Source organism: Lissotriton helveticus, chromosome 4_1 (genome assembly GCF_964261635.1).
Source record: "Lissotriton helveticus chromosome 4_1, aLisHel1.1, whole genome shotgun sequence".
Lineage (NCBI taxonomy): Eukaryota > Metazoa > Chordata > Amphibia > Caudata > Salamandridae > Lissotriton > Lissotriton helveticus.
The window spans coordinates 135,626,012-135,645,965 of record NC_136063.1 but is presented as its reverse complement, the minus strand read 5'-3'; the positions used below and the strand labels follow the sequence as shown (position 1 = coordinate 135,645,965).

At 51.7% G+C, this 19,954-nt stretch overlaps 1 protein-coding gene across 2 annotated transcripts in view; it reads left to right on the top strand.

Moving 5' to 3' along the window:
* TONSL (tonsoku like, DNA repair protein) overlaps positions 1 to 19,954 on the top strand; it is a 347,227-nt gene that overhangs the window by 279,576 nt on the left and 47,697 nt on the right. The gene's annotated exons all lie outside the window — the stretch shown is intronic.

Here is a 19,954-nt window from a genome sequence, read left to right as displayed (position 1 = left end):
TCATGTATGGGCTCCAGCGTCTCGTGTTAGCATGGAAGCTTCTCCTCTTTTTTACCCAGTGAAAATGTGGTGCTTATATACCAATAGGTGCCCTCAGGGGTTTTACCTAGATGTGTAATGATACTGTGGGTCTGTCGTTCAAGGACGACAATAGCAGTGACTTTTGTACAGAGTTATTATACAGAAGATGGTAATCCTGCTGTGTGATTCTAAGAATCCTCATTCATAATAAATTAGGATAATTTACTAAGAAAACCACACATTTATTCAGCACATAACTTGGCAAAAGGTAAGCGCCAGAGTCGTTATGTAGAGCAAGGTAGAACAAATGTGGGTAAAAGATTGTGCAGCTACCTAGGCCTGTATTGAGGTACATTGGGGCTCATAACAGAACTTGGGGTGGTACAGAATAAAGAAATAGTTTACGGCTGCACAGCTCTTTCAAAGCCATACAGAGGATTTTTGTTCTGCAAGTTTTGCAGAGTTTTCTGGTTAGTAAAAGACAGATTCAAGTCTTGTTTATAGTTTAAAAAAATTTCAAAATGGGAAAAAAGTTGGAGTGGATCCTGCATCTTGAAAAGCTCCGTCAAGGTCAAGATTATCGATTGGCGGGAACATCCACCCAACTGAGGTAGCTATTGGCTTGTTGATTTCCCACCTACCTCCAGTACCTGAAGAGGAGAAAGCATCTGAATCGTTCTGGGGCCAATTCAAACCAGATACACTTTCTTTGGCGATATGGGGCAGGTGATGGCTCCCCACAGGTGGTGTTCTTGCTGTGTAATGTAAAACTTGGTCTTGTACTCATCTTCGTCGCATGCGCCCCCTCCGCTTGTTTTGGACAGGCCATATCTTCAGTATTAAAAGATGAGGGCTTGTTCCACGTCCTCAGGGAAGACCGTGACCACCAAGGGTTATGTCTTGGCCAAACATGCTCCTGACACTAGTGTGCATTTTGTCAAAGCCCAGAGGAAGTTCAGCTCCCACTTTGGATGCATTGTTGGGAAGCCAGAAGCAACAAAAGTGCAAGTTTTCGTTTTTGTTTCAACATCTTCCTCCTCTTAGGAGGAAGTGCACCTTGGTGCGTCCTTTCCTCCACAAGCTTCTCCTGAAGCCAGGAGAGGTCAGGCTGGTTAGAACCAGTTGCAGCCACTAAGAACTGGTTAATCCCAGCCAAACTGATCAATGGGGATCGAGTTCTGAGACATTGTTCAACATCACCCAGGAAATGGAGAGATGTCATTGGAGCAGGGCAGTGGTGCTCATGCAAGCAATGGAGGAAGATACTTATCTGGAATCAGGAAGAGGGGTTCATGTAGAAAGGACATGAAGGATGTCATGTCAGCTGTGGGCAAGGACTGTTTGCAGGAAAACTATCATTATCCAGTATTAGGGTGTCTTTCATAGATTCACATGCCTGAATCATTCCCCGTCGTCGAGACGGGAGCCTCCGGTATATATAAAAGTAATGTCCTATAGACCTACATAGAAAAGAATAGGCCTAAGGGTCTCACCTTAGTGTCCTATCCACGTCCTTATGTAAAAAGGACCAAAACAGAGTAGGCCCAAGGGTCCCACCGTGGTGGCCTATCTGTGTCCTTTTGTAAAAAGGACCAAAGTAAAGAGAACCAACCAATCAGCTACCACCTTCTTCTAGAACCTTCCTGTCAGGAGCCCAAGTCTCTCAGATTTTCTACCGCACGTTGTGCTAAGGAGTCTCCACCTGAGTTCTCCTCAGGAATCTCTTTCTTACTTCAAAAACCGAATTTCTTCAACTTCTATCATCATGGCTGATAGCCAGAAAAAAGGTTTATTTAGAGCCTGTTCCTCCTGTGGGAAGAAAAGGCTACATGTAGAGGATAAACATGAAACCTGTTTATATTGCCTCTACCCTCAACATCAAGCCAAAGACTGCAAGATATGTAGGACCTTCTCCAACAAAACCCTCAAGGACCGAGAAGGACGCCTACTACTCTGGCTCAACAGGCTGAAGGACAAAACAGACGACTTGGTGTCAGAAGGTGAGAGTGTTTCTGGCATGTCGCATTTTTCCTTGAAGAGGCCAAGGGTTACTTCCCCTATCCCCTCAGACACCCCTCCTACGAAGACTTCCAAAAAGTCCTCAGAGGGCAAAACCTCAGTTTCTGGCAAGGATCTTCCTGTCACCATGAAGCAGCCGCTGGTTTTGACGACGACGACAGCGTCGATGGTCTCTTCAGCGCAAAAAAAACGTTTCGACGTCGACGACGACAGTGTCGACGACGACAGCATCGTCGGCCACCTCCTCAACGAGGACGACGCCTTCATAGTCAGCGAGTAAGCCTGTGCCGTCGACCATCCCAGTCACGACGTCGAAGATTCTGCCGTCGACGTCGAGATCGACGTCGAAGATGTCGACTACGACACCGTCGACGAAGACCATACCGTCGACGAAGCCCATCTCGTCGACGATGAGCATTCCGTCGACGACGGGTAAACCGTCGACAGCGGAGAAATTACTGTCGACGAAGGCAGCGTCGACGGGGACACCGTCGACGACGGGTAAATTACCGTCGACGAAGGTCATTTCAACGACGGCACCGTCGACACAAGCGTCGACGACCGTAGGGACATGGAAAGAGTCTGAGCTGCTGTCGCATGCCATGGATGCCTTCCCACCTCAGACATCCCATGTAATCGTCAAGATTACGAAAAAGCCAATCACGCCAGTTCTGACGTCGCCCAGTAAGGTGCAACAACTACTTCCAGCCTGCCTCTTTCAAGGTGAAGAGTCAGAGGAGGAGCTATTTACTCAAGCCACTAGCCCTTCAGACTTGGTGCTTAAGTGCCAAAGCACAGACGAGGAGGAGGAGGAAATGGAGCAGTCAGTCCACACCCAAGTGCCCACACAGGTTACACCAATGGTGTGCCTACCAGCATCCATTGTGTCAGACCTACAATTCCTCATTACAGACTATAAGGAGCGGTTTCCGGAGAAACCCACTACGCCTCCACTTCCAGCCGCACAGGCTCCTACTCCTCTGTCTCGACACAAGCCGCCTCCACTGGTGCTTAGTAGAGACCAGGAGCCAACACAAGACGTTCACTCGTCTGACGACGAGGACAGGGACCAGGAAGAGGGCGAGGTCCGTGACGACGAGTCAGACCCTGATGCAGACCAGGACTACGTTGCACATTCTCCGGCCTCTCCAGAACCACAATCTTCGGAATCACCACCCGCAGACATCGGGGGATTCCATAATCTGGTAGAGCGAGCTGCCAAACGTTTCCATATGTCAATGGAAACTCAGGAGACTGAATGCTTCCTTTACGATTTCATGGAGCCCACTAAAAAGACAACCAGGTCAATCCCCATCATTGACTTTATCTGGAAACAAGGCAAACAACTAATGCAAACGCCAGCTTCAATCCCGGTGGTAGTGCCCAGGCTCGATAAAAAATACAAGGCAACCTCATCGGCGCCAGCATGCCTCACAGGTCACCCCAAGGCAGACTCTGTGGTAACCCAAGTGGCACAGAAAAACTCGCGTAATCCAGCATCGCCTCTGTCCACGCCACCTGACAAGGAAGGCAGAAAACTAGATACCATCGGCAAACGTTTCTCCACCACGTCGGCCTTGACAGTGAAAGTGGCAAATTCAATTGCCCTTCTGGGCCGTTACAATCGCCAACTCTGGGCAGACATTGCGCCCTATCTATCTAATCTGCCAGAAGATTTAAAGGAGGAGGCTCATTCGCTTCTCTTAGAAGGCCAAACATCTGCCTCCGAACTCATTGACTGCGCCATGGATGTCGCCATGACTGGCTTCAGGCAACTGGCAGGTGCTGCCGTACTACGAAGACAGGGTTGGCTTAAAGCCACCTCTTTCCGCCAAGAGGTGCAAACGAAAATCCTCGATATGCCCTACGACGGCCAGCATCTCTTTGGCGAGAAGATTGATGAGGCCCTCACCACCATTAAAAAGGACACGGACACTGCCAAAGCTCTTGGAACTCTGCCATTCCGGAACCAGTCCTTTCGTGGAAACAGGGGAAGAGGACAATCTTCATATAGGGGTTCCTACCAGAATAAAGTAAAGTAAAGTAAAGTCCACATTTGTAAAGCGCACAATCACCCGTAAGGGTCTCTAGGCGCTGGGGGGCCGTCGGGAAGATTAAGCGAGCTATTGCCCAGAGTCACATGGTGCTTGGGCTAACCTGCCGCCGGACCCGGGGATCGAACCGTGGTCCCCAGATTCCAGCGTCAGTCGCCCCGGCCGCGGCGCCACACCTCTCCCTATAGGTCTTCCTATTCGTACAACCAAAACAAAACGCAATTCCAACCGCGACAAAACCAACAAGGCCGCCAGACTTCCTACGGCAAGTCAAACTATAGAGGAAAAAAACAAAAAAGACCTGCTGGCAACCGGCAATGACTCGTTTCACTGGCCAGTCCATCCACCATCGCATTTTTTACAACTTGGAGGGAAACTCACATACTACCTAAACAACTGACAGAAGATAACAACAGACCGGTGGGTTCTCCAACTCATTCAATTCGGACATTCTCTAGAATTTGTCTCAATTCCCCCAACAACACCACCTGGCAAACGGTCCCACAGGCACCTACGGTTGCTTCTTCAGGAAATCGCTTCTATGCTCCAAAAGGGAGCGATAGAGAAAGTTCCACAAGCCCACAAAGGGAAAGGTTTCTACTCCCACTTCTTCCTGATCCACAAAAAAGGGAAAAAGTGGAGGCCAATACTCGACCTCAGAGCACTCAACGTGTTCCTAAAGAAACAATCGTTCCGTATGGTAACACTCCAGGAAATCCTGGGACTACTGGAGGAAGGGGACTACATGACGTCCTTAGACCTACAGGACGCCTACTACCATATTCCTATCCTCAAAGGGCACAGGAAGTACCTAAGATTTGCGGTGGCAGGACAACACCAATTCCGTGTCCTCCCGTTTGGCCTCAAATCTGCTCCACGGATATTTACCAAATGCCTCTCACCTGTGGCAGCCTTCCTTCGTCAACAGGGTCACCAGGTCTTCCCATACCTAGACGACTGGTTGGTAAAGGCACCATCTGCGACTGCCGTGGCCACATCCTCCAGCGCTTGTCTGAATGTTTTCCACCGACTAGGCCTGACCCTCAACCGCGAGAAGTCGGCACTGGAACCCACCAAGGTCATTACATTTCTTGGAGCTACCTTGGACACGGAACGCGTCAGAGCTTTCCCCTCTCAGGAAAGAAAGGTCAAACTCATCTCCCAGGCCACGTCAGTGGCGTCACGGAAGACTCTGCCTGTCCGCACCTCCAAGTCCCTCCTCGGCATGATGTCTTCATGCATCATGCTCATTCCCCACTGTCGCCTAAAAATGCGCCATCTCCAGGAGGAACTAACGAGACAATGGACACAAGCTACGGGATCATTCGAGGACCGCATACATGTCACTCGAACCATGGTCAACCACTTACAGTGGTGGAGATCGATCAAGCACCTGTCAAAGGGACTACCGTTCCTGCTTCCAGCAGAGCCACACGTAATAACAACGGACGCATCCCTAGAAGGCTGGGGAGCGGTCCTCCAAGAACTCCAGATCAACGGCAAGTGGACGACACAGGAAACCAAGCTCCACATCAATCTACTGGAGTTAAGTTCGGTATTCCTAGCTCTGCAAGCGTTCCTTCCACGCATTTGAAACTCCCCAGTGCTCGTCAGGACAGACAACACCACGACGATGCACTACCTGAACAAACAGGGGGGGACGCGATCTCTCTCTCTATCTCGAGAATCTGGCTTCTAGAACATGGAATAACACTGAAGGCGGAGTACGTCCCGGGCAAGGACAATGTCTTGGCGGACGCTCTGAGCAGAGAGAGGTCCCCATCCCACGAATGGGAGCTGGACACGGAGGTGCTGGAGCACATCTTCGCGGAGTGGGGAACCCCGCGAATAGACCTCTTTGCCACCAGAAGGAACGCCAAATGCCCAAGCTTCGCAAGCAGGCATCACCACCCAGGAACCCTCGGAAATGCATTTTCCATCGCATGGCGCAACGTCTTTGCGTACGCCTTTCCGCCATTTCCACTGATACCCAGGGTTCTCAGGAAGATGAAGTCGGAACCCTGCACTCTGATCCTGATCGCTCCATCCTGGCCCAGACAACACTGGTTCACGGACCTTCATCGCCTCTCTGCCCGGCCACCTCTTCGCCTGCATCATCATCCAGCCCTGCTTACAATGTCCCATGGGCAGGTTCTCCACCCGAATCTGAGCTCTTTAAAGTTGTCAGCTTGGCTCCTGAATACCGCGAATTCAGCCACCTAAACATACTGCAGGAGTGCAGAGACGTCCTTGCAAAGGCTAGAGCGGACAGCACTAATAAAACCTGCTCACTAAAATGGAAGCGGTTCTGTTCTTGGTGTGAGACCAAAGGATTGCACCCCTTCCACATCACTCCGCAGCAACTGCTACCATACTTACTGCATCTAGCGCAATCAGGCCTCGCACATGCATCCATCAAAGTGCATCTTGCGGCGATCTCCAGATTCACAAGGACTTCTAAGGGTCCATCCCTGTGGTCGGACAGACTTATAAAACAATTCCTTAAAGGCCTCTTCAGGTCCTTCCCACGACCAAGACCAATCCCTCCGTCGTGGCACCTCAATGTGGTCCTTCACCAATTAATGAAGCACCCCTTCGAACCCATCCATAAGGCGGAGATCAAATTCATCTCATGGAAAACGGCCCTTCTCCTGGCTTTAACCTCTGCCAGAAGGGTCAGTGAGTTGCAGGCTCTCTCAATCCAAGATCCTTTTATGCAGTTCAGGGAGGACAGGGTCATCCTACGAACTAACCCTCGGTTTATCCCGAAAGTCCCCTCGGACTTCCACCTTAACGAACCAGTGGTACTCCGGTCCTTCTTTCCAAATCCTACCACTGCAGCCGAGAGAACTCTGCATTCATTAGATCTGAAGAGATGTCTTAAATTCTACATCGACAAGACACAACACTTCCGGAAGTCATCTCAACTCTTTATTGCCTTTAGTAGACCACGGAAAGGCATGCCCCTGACAAAACAAAGTATTTCAAGGTGGATTTCTTCAGCAATCACCTTTTGTCATGACAAGGCCGGACGGCCTTTGGACTCACGAGTCAAAGCTCATTCGACAAGAGCCATGTCCACGTCTGCGGCGCTGTATGCTGGAGTGCCGGTGTTGGACATCTGCAGAGTGGCGACCTGGAAGTCCCCGCATACCTTCACCAGGCACTACTGCCTGGATACTGAGCTGATGAAGGATGCAGCAGTGGGCCGAGCAGTGCTTCGCCATCTATTCCAGTGAGGTGAGCCTTCCTACATCCCTCCATCCTTTACTGGTATGCACATTCTTTTGCTAATATTGACATGACAATGCATTTTGGTGATTTGCAGTCGCATGATATGTATTATCTCAGACTCATATATGATGTTCCATCAAAAATGTGCATAATGTATTGCTGGCTACTCTGATTCAGGCATGTGAATCTATGAAAGACACCCAAATACTGGATAAGAAATGCATTACTTACCTGTAACTGCAGTTATCCAGTATTAGTGTCTTTCATAGATTCACATGCACCCTCCCGCCTCCCCTGGAAGGACTCACCTATCTCTCTAACAAGTTTACGCCTAACTAGCTTGGTGCGTACGAAAATCTGAGAGACTTGGGCTCCTGACAGGAAGGTTCTAGAAGGAGGTGGTAGCTGATTGGTTGGTTCTCTTTACTTTGGTCCTTTTTAGGTCTCGCCTGTCGATGCGCATGCGCATCGAGCAAGCGAGACTATGGTGGCTTATCCACTCTTTATCCAACTTGCAAGGAATCGTGGCGATTCCTTGCAGTGCACGAGAAATTTAAGCTCAATGCGCATGCGCATTGAGCTTAAAAGCGCGTGCACATGCCCCCAGCCGCCTGCCTTGCCTACTCTCCCAGCTGGTGCCGCTCCACCCCCTGCGGCATCAAAGGCTTTCACGGCCGGCCGGCCATGCTTTCAGTTTCACGACCGGCCGGCCGTGTGAAGTACATTTCTAAGCCCGCTCTCCCTGCTCCGCCCCCTGCTCCAGCCGAGACGCATTTCTCCTCCCTCCTCCCCCCTCCTGGGTCAGGTTACCCTGCTTTCTCTTTCTTTTCACCCGGTGACATTGTTGCCTTTAGCCCTTCCCTCACCTCCTCAAGCCGTTACTCGTTGTGTGTACAGGGCTGTGTGTATTAGCACTTGTGCTTGTCCTGGTTTGTTTGCAGGTGCACACATTACACAAGGCTCTGCTCACTGACCCTAGAGGTAGGCCTCTGACCCGGCACACTCGAGTGAAAGATTCCTCACATAACCCACCGCTCCAGCTGTCTCTTCCTTCAGGCTGCCAGCCTTGAGCGTGGGGGGAGGAGGGGCTGCATACACTTCTGTCCCCGCCGACACGTCAGGGCATGCTGGAATTCAGAGGCCGCCCTCCACTCTGCTTTTCAGTGTACCGTCTGTCATGGCCACAAGCCAGCACCCCCACTTTCGCTGCAGACGAGCTAGGGCTTGTCTTTCTCCAGAGGCAAACAGGGCAGCCTGACTTACGAGAGCCCCCGCAGGCTCACCAACCCAAGGAAAAGCTGTACGAGACAGACGTGTGCCACTCACCTCACCTCTTCCTGGAAGCCGGACTGTGGATAAATGCAGCCGTGGGAAGGCCCCATCCTACCTCAGGTTTAACATTTAATTCTACACCTCTTGAGGGTTCCTGTGATTAACCAACCAAAACCTTGCTGCTGAGCTCATAAACAGTCTGCAACTGAAACGGAGGCGGGCAAATTGCCGTGTGAATTCTCTCCGGCGCCTGCAAGTCAGCTTAACACCTCTTACAAAACAAAACATCACAACTCATCAGTGGCTTGACCTTTGAATATCTGCGGTGTAAAGGTTTATTAATTAATTCATTCAAAAGCGGCCCTTCTATAATTAGCTGTTTCTTGCCCACTATTCATGCCCAGCCCACAAAACCGGGGAACTAGCTGTAGAAACCTGATGAGAGCTGTTAGAACTCCTGGTAGCTGCCCTGAGACCCGAGCCATGCATGGGTGCAAGGATCGGGAACAGAGAATGCAAGGCTCTCGTTTAAGCTTATGACGCACTTGTCTTCACAAGAAAGTCAGATACTTCACAACAACCAGGCCTCATCAGCTGTACCTCAAAACAACCAGGACTCATCACCCCTCTCTCACAACAACCAGGCCTCATCACCCCTCTCTCACAACACTCACTCTCACTCACCCTCAACCCCTCAGCCTCACCCTCACCCTCACTCACCCTCACTCACCCTCACTCACCCTCAACCCCTCACCCTCACTCACCCTCAACCCCTCACCCTCACTCACCCTCACCCTCACTCACCCTCAACCCCTCACCCTCACTCACCCTCAACCCCTCACCCTCACTCACCCTCACTCACCCTCAACCCCTCACCCTCACTCACCCTCAACCCCTCACCCTCACTCACCCTCAACCCCTCCCCCTCAACCCCTCACCCTCACTCACTCACCCTCAACCCCTCACCCTCACCCTCAACCCCTCACCCTCAACCCCTCACCCTCACTCGCCCTCACCCTCACTCACCCTCAACCCCTCACCCTCACTCACCCTCAACCCCTCACCCTCACTCACCCTCAGCCCCTCCCCCTCAACCCCTCACCCTCACTCACCCTCAACCCCTCACCCTCACTCACCCTCAACCCCTCACCCTCACTCACTCACCCTCAACCCCTCACCCTCAACCCCTCACCCTCAACTCCTCACCCTCAACCCCTCACCCTCAACCCCTCACTCACCCTCACCCTCACTCACCCTCAACCCCTCACCCTCACTCACCCTCACCCTCACTCACCCTCAACCCCTCAAACTCACCCTCACTCACCCTCAACCCCTCACCCACCCTCACCCTCACTCACCCTGACCATCACTCACCCTCAACCCCTCACTCACCCTCAACCCCTCACTCACCCTCACTCTCACTCATCCTCACTCACCCTCAACCCCTCACCCTCACACAGTGCAATAGTTCTCAGACCATTTCAGTTAGAGCTTTTAGAAATGTTTATGGCTTTTTTTATTTGTAATACTTTAGCATTGGCTACAGGAAACAAAAATGCTAAACATTTACAAAAAAACCCCATAAACAATTCTAAAAGCACTAACTCTAATGGTGCGAGACCTATTGCATTTCCAATGCTTGTTACAAAAGGACACAGAGAGGCCACCAAGGTGGGACCCTTGGGCCTACTCTGTTTTCGTCCTTTTTACATAAGGACGTGGATAGGACACTAAGGTGAGACCCTTAGGCCTATTCTTTTCTATGTATGTCTATAGGACATTACTTTTATATATACCGGAGGCTCCCGTCTCGACGACGGGGAATGATTCAGGCATGTGAATCTATGAAAGACACTAATACTGGATAACTGCAGTTACAGGTAAGTAACGCATTTCTTTTGTGCAGAAAGGCACGGTGTCCCCACCATACTTCAAACACTATTGATACAACACGCGTAAAATCAACGATGGTTCACACAGTAAATATACTAAAGGTATAGCAAGGACACCTTTTATAGGGGATTAGTTGAATTTTACAGTGGAAACTAGGTGGGGGCCTCTTCACTAGAGTGCAGTTAAATAGTCTTGTACCCATAATCCAACAATGCACAACCATATATCATGTGTTACCGAATAGTCTGGTATGAGGGGAACACACATTTAGGGGAAGATGTATACTACTTTCAGTGACAAAAACTCTGCCATCAAACATGTTGTATTGAAATGCAGAGCACCACCATTAGGCTCATAGATTGAGTCAATTGGTAAAACCTATAGGCAGGACAGAAAAATGAAACTTGACAGGACACCACAGCTGTGACTGGCCGATGTTTGTCCCAACAACCGTGTGTTCTGGGGTCAACCCAGCGGGGCCTTTCCCCATTGAGAAGGAGGTGCTGCTCCCTGTCATCCTATTTACTGACATTCAAGGCTTCTATATTGCTCAAAGTCTCTGTAGAAACCCGTCATAGGCCCCCACTCCCATCCAAGCGATCTCCCAAACAGTTTTATTTATGTCTTCGTTTGTCAATCAAGTTTATAAAGTGTTATGTCTTTTTGGTTTCGTCTCTGAGAAACTCCTGACTGGTTTATATTGCAGTCAGTAACAAATAGCAGAACATTTGAATGTTGAGAGCTCCATTGAAGACAGTGGAGCAGCAGCTTCATATATGAACTGGTATAGGCCTGCTGCAGCCAACATTTCAAAGTTTTAATAAGCAACCTCTGCCTTCCTAAATCCCTGCCTGTGCTGCAGGGCACACCGGAACCTTCCCCCTCCCTCCTCCCTAGCTCAGAGTCACTTGAGCATCGGAAGGAGGGAGGGGGGATGCTGCTCAGCTCCTGGGTCTCCCTGGCTTGGCTGAACTACAGAAAGCAGTTCAGCCAAGCTGGGAAGAACCAGGGACTGACTTCAGCCCCTTTTCACAGCTCTTGCTGTGAATGTTCAAAAGCTAACCGCTGTGGCCCTGCGCGCACTGTTAACTGTAGAACATTCACAGCAAGAGCTGTGAAACAAAGGCCTCATGGACCTCTAGGTTATTTCAACCCCCTCTGGTTCCCCGAGACCTTTGTTTTACTAATTGGAACATTCTGCCCTTATGGGGCAGAATGTTGTAATAGCTTTATAACCCGCCATAGCTAAGCTATACTGTCCGTTAAAGTTCCACTCCCTGCTTAAAGGGCTATAGCGGCCCTTTAATGGCCTGTATAGCCCGCTATGCTGGACTATAATGCTATATTATTCTGTAGTTAGGACCCAGGAATGATTAAAGATATCCTCGGAATTTGTAAATCTTGATACATTACAAACTTACATCCCAGTCGAAGATTTGTAACAAATATATTCTCATGAATACCTCTGCCCATAGATTCCTCAACTTTAGAATATTTCCCTATGCTTCGGATTAGAACCATTAACTTTTCATAGCATTCACCTACGTGCTGCTAGATGGTGCTGTGCTGCTGCGTATATGTTTTATTCCCCCCAGAAGTGACGGTGTAGACCCACCTATAACTGCCACTCCAGCATGCAGTTGTCAATTCCTTCCTTTCCATGACTTTGAATCCAAATCCAAAGGTCCATTTCCACTTTTTTTCCTGTTTTCGATGGCATCAAATTAAATCCATTGTGCAAGGGCACGATGTTCGCTAATACAACTACAGGCTTCAAACCATGCCCTGACCTGCAGAAAACAGATGCCGGTCATTGGCCCATTCAAGGATTGTCTACAGGAAATTGCCCATTTCTGACATAGTCACCCCAACGTTTTTGACACTGGTACTGATGTTTTTCAACTGATGTGCACTGGGTCCCTGCTAACCAGTCCCCAGTGCCAGTGCTCTTTTTCTAAAACCAGGTAAACTAATTCAGTTGATGCAAACTTTGGTACCCCTGTAAGTCCCTAGGATATGGAACCCCTGGTACTGAGGCATGGGTGCCAAAGAGGGTCCCATAGGGCTGCAGCATGTATTGCATCAAACTTACTTCCTCTCGGTATAAAAACAGCGCCCAGACTCCTTGCTTTTAGGAAAGCGATAAAAACCTGGTTATTCAGGACTAAGCACATCCTGTTACCCCTTCTTGACACATGTAGCCGTAACTTTACAGCGCTTAGACGCCTCAGGGCAGTAACGCTCTTTATAAATCCAAATAACATAGCATAACATTGTGCCACCCTAAGGGACCCGATCACGTGGTTCAGTTAGGCCTGGGAAGAAATACTGCCATTTTAACATGCACTTGTTTCTTACGTTGCCTTCTCTTCCACACACTGACTTTTGACACACATTTGCTTGCGTGACAGGGCAGGGTTAGTTTCATCGAATCCACGTTGCTTGCAAAACCATTTCATAAATACACTATCGCGACACCTTGAACATTTCGTACAAGGCCTCGACATATTATGCACATGCAGTTATTTGTTATTTCGTCCATGAGGCGATGTGGCTATCAAAGAGACAATAAACAATGTCCGCTCAGCTGAAGTATCAACACGGAAGCATATATGCCATTCTTATAAATACATGTGCACTTCTCTGCTCAAATTAGAGGAGCACATTGCTGTTACTTGCGAGGTCATCGTTGGGATGGCATTTTCCGCTCAGCATGGTTCCTGTTTATCCCTCTGCGCGGAGGGATGTCCTACTTGTGACCAATCCTCCAATAGGGGATTCTTGGCAAAGCACACACACCATAGCCAACTTGGTTAGGGAATGCATAGTAGGAGTACACTATACACAGTACTTTATGCCAGCATATATACATTATTTTAGCTTGATGATGGAATTATTCATTCTTTCCACCGTCATTATACTACTTATCACTCTTATCTGCAGCTGTCTATTAATCATTGCAGTGCATATATTTTGTACAAGAATCACGATGCTTCAATAAATATTGAAAACTCCCCTTTGTTTATTTCTTGTATATCTCTCCGAAAGCGCACGAGTGAGTGATAGGATTCTAGATCTGTTACCATGATTCCTGGGGGGGATCAGGCATGTCATGTTCTGAGGTTGCTAAAACCATTTGTTACCTGTCTAGGTTTAGGGGGGCTTATGGTGGCACTTTGAGCTAGATGGTCTATAGGACAACATATCCTAAGAGCTGTGCATAGAATCAGTCTGGAACCAAACAGTCTGGAACCAATCCCAATGTCTATGTTGCCCAGCAAACGTGCAGTTCCTACTGGAAAGTGGAAACTGTACAATAACCCCCCTACAAATTGCATGCAGCCTGACACTAGTCTGTCAGGTTGCATGCATCCGGACCAGCAATACTCCTGCACCAACCAAGACCAAGACGAGCAACAGCAGCAGCCACCTGAAATGCATCCTGCTCAACACCCGCTCCATCCACAGACACGCCATCGAGCTCTGGAACCTGCTCGACACAACCTCACCAGACGTCGCCTTCCTCACGGAAACCTGGATGAACGCCTCTTCACCACCCGACATCGCCATCGCCATCGCCATCCCAGACGGCTACAAGATCATCCGAAGGGACCGCATCAACCAGACCGGAGGAGGCATCGCCATCATCCACAGGAACACCATCCGCATCACGACCAACACCGACGACACCCTTGCACCCGCCGAGCACCTGCACTTCCAGGTCCACATCAACCCCAAGACCACCCTCAGAGGCACCCTCATCTACAGACCCCCGGGACCACGCACACAATTCAGCGAAGACATCGCCGACTTCATCAGCCCGCACGCCCTCCTCTCCGCCGACTACATCCTCCTCGGGGACCTCAACTTCCACCTGGAGAACAACAACGACCGCAACACCACCACCCTGCTGGACAACCTCGCCAACCTCTGACTCAAGCAACTGGTTAACACCCCCACCCACTACGCCGGACACACACTCGACCCCGTCTTCTCATCCTGCAAGGACATCGCCTTCAGCCACGCCACCGGACTCAACTGGACGGACCACAGCTGCGTCCACTTCAGCTTCAGAAGGACCACGATCCACCACCACCAGCAACAGGCTGCACGCAGAAGCTGGAACAAGATCACAGCCGACCAGCTCGCGACTTCCCTGAGCAAGAACCCACCCACCAGCGCAACGAACCCAAGCCAGGCGGCCACCAACCTCGCGAAGTGGATCAGCAACTGCGCAGACGACCTCGCCCCTCTGAAGACCCCGCCTAGCAGACCCGGTAGCAAGAAAGCCCCATGGTTCACCGACGAACTCAAGAGCTCCAAGAAGAACTGCCGAGCCCTCGAGAGTACATGGCGCAGAGACCCTACACCGGACAACATGACTGCCCTCAAGCTCGCCACCCGAAAACCCCACCAACTCATCCACGCCACCAAGAAAACCGCATTCAAGGAACGACTGGACAACAACGCACACAACAGCAAGGAACTCTTCAACATCGTTAAAGAGCTCTCCAACCCCAACGCCGGAAACAACGACATCACCCCTTCGCAAGACCTCTGCAACTCCCTCGCCTCCTACTTCCACAACAAGATCGCGGACATACACAACAGCTTCAGCACTCAACCGACGCACGCCACGACTGAACCACCGCCCCCCACCACCACCCTCCGCGCCTGGACCCCGATCAGCACCGAAGACACCGTCCGCACGATGAACTCCATCCACTCCGGATCTCCTACCGACCCCTGCCCTCACCACATCTTCAACAAAGCCGACGCTGTCATCGCACCCCACCTGCGGGACATCATCAACACCTCCTTCGACACCGCTACCTTCCCGGAGAGCTGGAAGCACGCCGAACTCAGCGCTCTACTAAAGAAACCATCAGCCGACCCCACCGACCTCAAGAACTGCCGCCCCATCTCGCTGCTCCCGTTCCCTGCTAAAGTCGCCGAGAAGACCGTCAACAAGCAGCTGGCCGCCTTCCTCGAGACGAACGGATCCCTCGACCCCTCGCAGTCCGGCTTCCGGGCCAACCACAGCACCGAGACCGCCCTGATCGCAGCCACCGATGACATCCGAGCGCTGCTTGACAGCGGAGAAACAGCAGCCCTCATCCTCCTAGACCTCTCCGCGGCCTTCGACACTGTCTGCCACCGTACACTAGTGCAGCGACTCAACAACGTCGGAATCCAGGAGAAGGCACTGGAGTGGATCATCTCCTTCCTCGCCGGAAGGACACAGAGAGTCCGCCTCCCCCCGTTCAGATCTGAAGCCAGCGAAGTCATCTGCGGCGTTCCTCAAGGCTCCTTGCTCGGTCCAACCCTCTTCAACGTCTACATGAGCCCCCTCGCAGACATCGCACGCCAGCACAACCTCAACATCATCTCCTACGCCGACGACACCCAGCTGATTCTCTCCCTCACCAACGACCCCGCCACCGCCAGAGCCCACCTTCACGAAGGGATGAAAGAAGTATCCGAATGAATGAAGAACAGCCGCCTGAAACTGAACTCGGACAAGACGGAAGTCCTCATCCTGGGATCCTCACCCTCCGCCTGGGACGACTCCTGGTGGCCCCCCGCCCTAGGCAGCGCACCCAAACCAACAGACCACACACGCAACCTAGGCTTCATCCTGGACTCCTCCCTCTCCATGACCAGACAAGCCAACGCCGTCTCCTCGTCGTGCTTCAACATCCTGCGCATGCTACGTAAGATCTTCCGGTGGATCCCCACCGAGACCAGGAAGACGGTCACCCAGGCCCTCGTCACCAGCCGTCTGGACTACGGCAACTCCCTCTACGCCGGAACCACTGCCAAGCTCCAGAAGAAACTCCAGCGGATCCAGAACGCCTCAGCACGTCTCATCCTGGACATCCCCCGTCGCAGCCACATCTCCGGACACCTGAGAGACCTGCACTTGCTCCCGGTCAACAAGAGAATCACCTTCCGACTCCTCACCCACGCACACAAAGCCCTACACAACTAAGGACCAGGATACCTCAACAGCCGCCTCAACTTCTACGCTCCCAAACGCCAGCTTCGATCGACCGGCCACGCCCTTGCCGCCGTCCCCCGCATCCGAAGAGCCACCACAGGGGGACGGTCCTTCTCCTACCTCGCCGCCAAGACATGGAACTCCCTCCCGACCCAGCTCCGCCTGACCCAGGACCACCTCGCCTTCAGGAAGCAACTCAAGACCTGGCTGTTCGAGCAGTAGCGGACCCCCCTCCCCCAACGCCTTGAGACCCTCCGGGTGAGTAGTGCGCTATATAAATGCTTTGATTGATTGATTGATTGATTGTGTGTCATTATGCAAACCATGAGCGAAAACAGGACATGGCACTCTCAGTGTGTACCATGCCAGAGTCACTGCTTGGAATATACGTAAGTCACCCTACAGCATCCCTTCTAGCCCTAATGCAGGGTGCATTATACTACATGTGAGGGCATCAAGCGATTTACAAGGAGGCGGCTTAGACTTTTGCCGCCGCACCCAACAAAGTGTAGGGTTTAATCTTAGAAAGTGGTGCTTAAATCAGGTGAAAACAGCCTCCTGAGCCCCTATCGGCGGATACAATCCACACACTTCTATACTGAACAAGCATTTACAATGCAATGGTTTCGCCTTTGGAAAAGTTAGAGCTATTGGCATTGTAAATGACAAAATTTGTATTTATGTGTTGGTTTTGAGAACAGATAAATAAATGGCATTGTTGTTTACATTGCCATTAGCTTAATGTCTGCAGTCACTCTGCACTCCCTAGCACTCCCTAGTCACTCTGCACTCCCTAGCACTCTGCACTCCCTAGCACTCCCTAGTCACTCTGCACTCCCTAGTCACTCTGCACTCTCTACTCTGCACTCTCTACTCTGCACTCTCTACTCTGCACTCTCTACTCTGCACTCTCTACTCTGCACACTCACTTTGCACTCTGCACTCACACTCTGCACTCACTAGTCTGCACACTCACTACTCTGCACACTCACTACTCTGCACACTCACTACTCTGCACTCTGCACTCACTACTCTGCACTCTACACACTGCACAAAGATCCGTTACAATTAAAATAAAATAAAACGATGTGTAAAACATTATATGAAGTAATCGTCCTCGAGTTTTTCTAGCACCCGATTCTCTCCCTTCCTTCCCCCTTCTAGCTCCCCACCTCACCTTCTGCCCACACTTTTTCAGATTATGCTGTGAATGGGTGCAAGTATTTATTTTACTTAATGCAGTTTTATATAGCGTAAACTTTTCTAGCACCCGATTCTCTCCCTTCCTTCCCCCTTCTAGCTCCCCACCTCACCTTCTGCCCACACTTTTTCAGATTATGCTGTGAATGGGGGATGGCGGGCAAAAAGAGATGGGGTGAAGGAGGGACGAGGGGGTCGTAGGGAGGGGGGTGGAGCGCCAAGGACGGATGGTGGACGTGGTATACAAGGACGAGGGAGGGATAGAGTTATTGGGTGTAGGGATAGGGAGGGTCGTAGGAAGTGGGTACGAAGGGAAGGGGCCGGAATGGAAGGGAGGAGATGAGGGAGGAGATGAAGAGAAGAAACGTCAAGAGAGCTGAAGGAAGGGGGCCGGACAAGCTGGCTGCAGAGGGAAGAATGGCTGAGTGAAACCGGGTAGTGGAGAGAAGGAGGGACGAAGTGAAGGAGATGCGAGAAGGATAGGATGAGAGGGTTGGAAGGGAGCCTGGCTGAGGCTCGGCAGGGGCTGGAGCTGAGTGAAACCGGGTAGTGGAGAGAAGGAGGGACGAAGTGAAGGAGATGTGAGAAGGATAGGATGAGAGGGTTGGAAGGGAGCCTGGCTGAGGCTCGGCAGGGGCTGGAGCTGAATAACAGACGGGATGTAGCGGGGGTCTGTGTGGAGTGATGAAGGGGTAGGTGAGGTGAAGGGATGTGAACTGAGTTCCTCCTTAAATGCTTTACCAATATTGTACTTTCCCCCAACTATGCAGTTCTGGATTAAGGGCGCACCGAGGGGGTACAGTACAGCTCTTGCTGCCTTGGAAGGAATGCTCAGTACCTGTTGATGCGCGGTACACGCGGGGTGCGGGGCGGGCTCTGGATGCTGGTCTTGTCGAGCCGGTCCGGCTTGGGGCAGACGTCCTCTCTGGCAGGCAGATTCCCCAAGAGGCGGCAGCGGCACGGGGCGGCCTGTACTTAAGTACAGTGCGGCTCTCGGGTGCGGTGCGGCCTCGGGGACAGGTGCAGGGCCAACGCGTACACTTCAGGCGTACGACACGAACCTCTACCCCCGGAGATGTTGTATGGTGATTGCATTACTGATAGTATTCTAACAGACTGTGACACTGGATATTTGTTAAAGATGTTTTTTAAGTTTTTGGATTTGAAAACATGATTGCTTTTATGCTTCAGTGAAGACGATGTATTGTTCTTTATAGAACAGAGCAAGGTTAAGGAAAGTACACCGCATATGCTAACCCTTGCACAGGTGCACAAGCTCACACGTGCAAAACTAACTGCAAACCTTACATAAATGAAAGTAGGGGTTAAGAAGTTCTCACCAGATTTCTCGGGGCCGATGCTCTGGGTGGGTGTTGCAGAGGGCCCGTTATGCCCGTGGTTCTCGGTGGGGGTTGCAGAGGGCCCGTTATGCCCGTGGTTCTCGGTGGGTGTCGCAGACGGTCTGTCGTTCCCTTGGCTGTCGGCGGGTTTTGCGGACAGCCTTTTGTGCCGCTTGTTCTCGGTCTGAGCGCTGCTGGCACAACCCATTGCTCGCTCGTGAGGAACACAAGCCAAGCGGGAAGAGAAACGCAACCCGGCGAAGGAGCTGTGAGGTAAGAACAGGCTAAGCGTCCGGCTGCACGAACCCCTGCTCGGTACAGGTGGAGGCCGAGCGTCCCAGGCCCCTGCAGCACCGCCTGCCACTATGCACCTGGCATGCCACAGGCGCCGGAAGGCAGGGGACGGCAGGCGCGAGGACCTCATGGAGAAAGGACTAAATGCACCCGGAGATACAGGCGCCAGGTGAGACGAGAGACTGCAGCCAGAGACACAGGCACGGGTCAGGAGGGAGACGGCAGCCTGGGACACAGGTGGAGAAGGCGGACCGCATCCAAAGATACAGGGTGAGAGGGCTTACAGCAGCCTGAGGCAGTCACCGGATGAGAAGGGAGAGTTTAGCCAGAGACATAGACAAAGCATGTCATAGTAAAACAAGCACCTACGAGGACACGGGGGGCGGGAGAGGACACGGACGGCGGGAGGGGGGCGGGAGAGGACACGGACGGCGGGAGGGGGGCGGGAGAGGACACGGACGGCGGGAGGGGGGCGGGAGAGGACACGGACGGCGGGAGGGGGGCGGGAGAGGACACGAACGGCGGGAGGGGGGCGGGAGAGGACACGGACGGCGGGAGGGGGCGGGAGAGGACACGGACGGCGGGAGGGGGGCGGGAGAGGACACGGACGGCGGGAAACGTGTACA